The 6,000-nt window shown below is 45.4% G+C and overlaps 1 pseudogene; it reads left to right on the plus strand.

Annotated features, from left to right (window-relative positions):
* The window catches only part of LOC117088294, a 28,289-nt pseudogene extending 22,534 nt beyond the window's left edge, over positions 1 to 5,755 (plus strand).
* Positions 5,756 to 6,000: the final 245 nt, after the last annotated feature.

A 6,000-nucleotide genomic window follows, 5' to 3' on the forward strand; every position in this document is an offset into this window, starting at 1 on the left:
AAGTTGTCATGCAAGAAAAAAAAAAGGCCAACTTTACTTTGTGGCTCACCAGCTGATGAGACACCTGCTTGGGGGAAGAGAAACTGCACTTACCTAAGCACTTACTTTTTAGCCATTCTCACCCTTCATTGCACATTAGAATCACCTGGGGGTGTTTATAACATACTCCAATGCCCAGGCCACACCCCAGACCAATTATGTCAGAGTCTCTGGAGTGGGATGTGGGCGTCAGTATTTTTAAGCTTCTCTGGTCATCCCGAGGTGCTGTTAAGCTATGGATCACGGCTCTACATTCATTTTTATCTTTCAAAGGAAAGAGTCTTATCACTTGTTTGAAGTCCAAAGACATCAGCCTCATATCTGAATATCAACCACCTGCTAGTTATTGCTGACTTTGGGAGAAACATTGATCAATTTCAGAAAGAGGATGTCAGGGAAGTAAAAGTGCATGACCAATTCAGGAAGTGGGAGATCAGCCCAGTCTCCTGCAAAGCCCGTGGTTTTACAGAAACCCTCCTGAATGTCAGCGAGCATAAGCCTTCGTGGCATGGGCAGCTCTCGGTGAGCAGCCTGGCCTTGGTCCAGCTCGGCACAGAAGGACCAGCACAGGGAGGGAGGAAGTGACTCAGGGCTGCCCTCTCCCCGACAACAGGACAGGACTGTAACCTTTTGTGAAAGGACAAGTAAAAATAGCTGCAGCACTTTAGGAAGAACTCAGAATTTTTAGATTCTGAACCATCTGATTATATAACTGAGGGTAAGTGATCTGGGAAAGGGCAGGAAACTATTATTTATTGTCTTTTAGTGTCCTGGGCTCGGTGCTGTATGTAGGTCCCACTTAATCTTCACAATGACCCTGTGAGGTCATTGTTTTCCTCTCCTTTTTCTGTAAATGAGGAACCTGCAGGCACTGAGGGGGAGAGGATGAACTTGAAATCACCCAGCTTGCAAATGACGGAGATGGGACCAACCCTGGTGCTGTCGTGTCCCACACCCCATTCTCTGGCTTGACTGTGGCTCAACCCCAACCATGACACATATGGGGTGGCCATGAACTTCTCCAGGAGCTAGGGCTGCCTGGCTGTCCTGTATCCTAGTGTTCTTGCAAAGCTGCAGTGAGAGACAAAAGCAGGGCCAGTGCAGGAATGTCTTAGCTGATCCGAATGGCTTGTATTCTGTTGGCCTCATAAGTTCGCTGAAAGCCGCAGGATGATCTATCCCACCAGGGGTCCAGGAATTTTCATCTGGCAATGCTACTTATTATGGTAGATCTGTGAGGGGGTGAGCAGAACCTAGAAAACAACTTTGAAGACTTTACAGGCACTCAGATAGTGAACTTTATATACCTTTCACGAAAAGGAACCAGGGCTCCTTAGAAAAGTAGCCATTTCCAGGTCTGGGGCAGGAAATGCATAAATTGAGACAGAAAGAAAAGAAGCAGTCAAAGATGAGATTCCTGGGGTCATGTTGAAAGGACACACGCATCAACTTGAAATGATACTCACTGGCTAGAGATGGATGATTTGGATAAAAAAGAATAATGGCTGAAATGGATTGAAAATGTCAAACATGGCCGGGCGCGGTGGCTCAAGCCTGTAATCCCAGCACTTTGGGAGGCCGAGGCGGGCGGATCACGAGGTCAGGAGATTGAGACCATCCTGGCTAATACGGTGAAACCCCGTCTCTACTAAAAATACAAAAAACTAGCCAGGCGAGGTGGCGGGCGCCTGTAGTCCCAGCTACTCGGGAGGCTGAGGCAGGAGAATGGCGTAAACCCGGGAGGCAGAGCTTGCAGTGAGCCGAGATCACGCCACTGCACTCTAGCCTGGGTGACAGAGCAAGACTCCATCTCAAAAAAAAAAAAAAAAAAAAAAAGTCAAACATATAAAAATTAAAGAGTTTATAATAATACACCATACCACCCTCTCACAAAAACCACAGCATGCAACTCACTGGTTAACTACCTTTGGGAGTTGCTTGGGCGCCAACTCGTTGTTCTGAAGACTGATAAATAGAGGAAAGGAATAAAACATCTATCCTGTTTTTCCTGTATTCATTTTTTTTTTTTCAGAGAAACCAAGTAGCTGATGTAAGAAAAGTTTTCATTTATAGAAAAATCACAATTGGCCAGGCGCGGTGGCTCATGCCTGTAATCCCAGCACTTTGGGAGGCTGAGGTGGGTGGATCACCTCTAAGGTCAGGAGTTTGAGACCAGCCTGACCAATATGGAGAAACACCATCTCTACTAAAAATACAAAATTAGCCAGGTGTGGTGGCGCATGCCTATAATCCCAACTACTTGGGAGGTGGAGGCAGGAGAATTACTTGAACCTGGGAGGCAGAGGTTGTGGTGAGTCCAGATAGTGCCATTGCACTCCAGCCTGGGCAACAAGAGCTAAAACTCCATCTAAAAAAAAAAAAAAATCACGATCAATAATAGAGGAGGAATGTTAGAATTAGAAAATTACCAGTTTGCAACTCTGTTGAAATAATGGTATCAGGAATGATCACCAGTGGCTATTAAAACCATGAAGTGAAGGTTGAGTGAGGCCTTGCTAATAGATGGGTATCCATGAACCTACTGATCAACCTTAGCCTACTGGAAGTGGAACAGGCAGGCTTGATGTATCCCAGATGTCACAGAATACACAACACTAGCACCATCTAGATGGACTCTGAAGCTAATCAAGCCACCAGATCTGAGTATAACCCACAGGAAATGCAGAGAGTAGAGATATGTGTTAAATGGCAGTGAGTCCTCTCCCCTCATGGTATAGAGGAATGAGGTAGCTAGGCTGAAGGCACATGCCTCAGCCCCATTCTGTGACAATCCTACACAGGCTCTGGGACCTTTACAAGACAAGCCAGTAAAGAACCAGCTAAACTTTAGTCATCATTCACTATAATTCAATGTGAGAAAGACGATCAAGTTAGCGTGTAAGACAGGCAGGACCTATCGGAGGATGAGACATCTAAGTTAGTTCTCTTGTTTGAGGGCCCTAAATAATATTTTTAAAATAATAAAGAAGCACATACTGTTATCTATTTCAAATGTTTAGGTTTGAAACCTTTCACACACACTCACACAATGACCATCTCATGATCCCATTTGGAAGTCATGTCCTTCATGAATTGCATCACCCCACGACCTTGGCCTACGCTCCATTATGGACTGCTGGGCACACTGCAGATTTCCCAGCTGAAGAAATAATAAAGCCAACTCCTGCCTCTTATTCTGTTTATTTTCTATCCCATCCCAGAGTATAGCTATAGAGATAATGAGGGCACAGAGAAGTAATGATTATCTTGCAGCAGTAATTGCCCCCAGATTTGCTCACCGATCTGCACCCACTTTCTCTGCCTTCCCACCCAGGACCTCAGATTTCTTATCGATGTTCTTATCAAAGCCATCCTACCACTTCATACTAAATGACACCTCCTCTAACAAACCCAGAAACATTCTTCCAGAAGTCCTTTTGCTACATCATTAATTTTTCTTCTTGTTGGGATCATTGACATTAGCATAAAGCATGTTATTATCTCTCTCATTAAAAATATCTTTCCAAATACCTGTAGAGTATACTATGTTCACTATTTAGGTGATGGATTCACTAGAATTCCAAACCCCAGCATTATGCAATATATCCATGTAACAGACTTGCACATGGAACCCCTGAATCTTTAATAAAATAAAATACAATAAAAAATAAAGTCAAAATAATAAAATAGATTCCAACTGCATAAGGATTTAGAGAAGAAGAACAAGATGATTTTCAAACACAAACATTTGTGGAGATTGAAATTTTTAAAAATAATTTTGTACAGTGTTACCATGTGCAGAATAAAACTTTCATAATTAGTAGCTAACAATAAAGAAAGCGAATTTAATATATTTTTAAAAATACATTTTCCTTAAAAAAGAATAAAACTTTCAAAGTTAGTAGCTAACAATAAAGAAGGCTAATTTATGTTTTAAAAAATATATTTTCCTTAAGAAAAACTCGAACAGAGATCAATGAACTAGAAAATAGAAAAATAATACAAAAAATCAACAAAATCAAAAGTTGGTTATTTGAAAATATCAACATAATTGACAAACCTTTGGCTAGATGAATTAGGAAAAAAAGACCACTTAAATTTCTATAATTAGAAATGAAAGTGGACACAGCAGCTGCGCATTTCGGGGCTCCTGACCTGTCTGTTTTTGCAGCGTAGCCCAAGTCGGTCAGCACTGCAGGACCTCAGAAGCCATGTTGAAGCCCTGTAATGAAGCCAGGGCTTCACTATGACCCAGCAGCTGCACGCAGCCATGGCTGACACATTCCTGGAGCACGTGTACTATGGGCCCAGCTTCCCCACTATTACAGATGCTGAAGAAAACAATTAAGTCTGGAATGAATGTGGTTCATCTGAACTCTCATGGAACTCATGAGTACCATACAGAGACCATCAAGAATGTGGAAAGCTTTGCTTCTGACTCCATCCTCTACCAGCCCATTGCTGTGGCTCTGGACATAAAGGATCTGAGATCCCATCTGGGCCCATCAAGGGCAGCGGCACTGCAGAGGTGGAACTGAAGAAGGGAGCCACTCTCAAGCTCACGCTGGATAATACCCACATGGAAAAGTGTAAGAGAACATCCTGTGGCTGGACTACAAGAACATCTGCAAGGTGGTGGAAGTGGGCAGCAAGATCTACGTGGATGATGGGCTAATTTCTCTCTAGGTGAAGCAGAAGGATGCTGACTTTCTGGTGACAGAGGTGGAAAATGGTGGCTCCTTGGGCAGCAAGAAGGGTGTGAACCTTCCTGGGGCTGCCATGGACCTGCCTGCCATGTTGGAGAAGGACATCTGGGACCTGAAGTTTGGGGGTAAGATGTCGATATGATACTTGCGTCATTCATCTGCAAGACATCTGATATCTATGGAGTTAGGCAGATCTTCATCAAGATAATCAGCAAAATCGAGAATTATGTTGGGGGTTGGAGGTTTGATGAAATCCTGGAGGCCAGCGATGGGATTATGGTAGCTCGTGATGACCTACCACAAGCCGTTGAGATGAGATTCCTGCAGAGAAGGTCTTCCTTGCTCAGAAGATGATGATTGGGCGGTGCAACCAAGCTGGGAAGCCTGTCATCTTGCCACTCAGATGCTAGAGGACATGATCAAGAAGCTCCACCCCACTCGGGCTGAGGGCAGTGGTGTGGCCAATGCAATTCTGGAGGGAGCTGACTTCATCACGCTGTCTGGAGAAACAGCCAAAGGGGACTATCCTCTGGAGGCTGTGCACGTGCAGCACCTGATTGCCTGTGAGGCAGCGGCCACCATCTACCACTTGCAATTATTTGAGGAGTTCTGCCACTGGCACCCATTACCAGCGACCCTACAGAAGCCACTGCCATGGGCGCTTTGGAGGCCTCCTTCAAGTGCTGCAGTGGGGCCATAATCCTCCTCCCCAAGTCTGCAGGTATGCCCACCAGGTAGCCAGATACTGCCCACGTGCCCCTATGATTGCTGTGACATGGAATCCCCAGACAGCTCGCTAGACCCACCTGTACCATGGCTTCTTCCCTGTGCTGAGTAAGGACCCCGTCCAGGAGCCTTGGGCTGAGGATGTGGACCTCTGAGTGAACTTGGCCATCAGTGTTGGTAAGGCCTGAGGCTTCTTCAAGAAGGAAGATGTGGTCATTGTGCTGACCTGGTGACACCCTGGCTCTGGCTTCACCAACACCACGCATGTTGTTCCTGTGCTGTGACGGACCCCAGAGCCCTTCCTCCAGCACCTGTCCCACCCCCTTCCCCCAACCCATCCATTTAGGCCAGCAGTGCTTATAGAGCTCACTTGGCTGTAGTGTGGCATTGGTGCGCTGGGACACCAGGGAAGAAGATTTATGCCTCGCTGAAACATAGCTGTTTTTAGAGACTGCTGTGGTGGGACAGACCAGAGTTTGGCTGTCAATCATGTGGCCCCACCCAAGCAAGGGAAGAAGGAGGAATGCAG

The sequence above is a fragment of the Trachypithecus francoisi genome, unplaced genomic scaffold (assembly GCF_009764315.1).
Source record: "Trachypithecus francoisi isolate TF-2019V2 unplaced genomic scaffold, Tfra_2.0 Lachesis_group10, whole genome shotgun sequence".
NCBI classification, from domain to species: Eukaryota; Metazoa; Chordata; class Mammalia; order Primates; family Cercopithecidae; genus Trachypithecus; species Trachypithecus francoisi.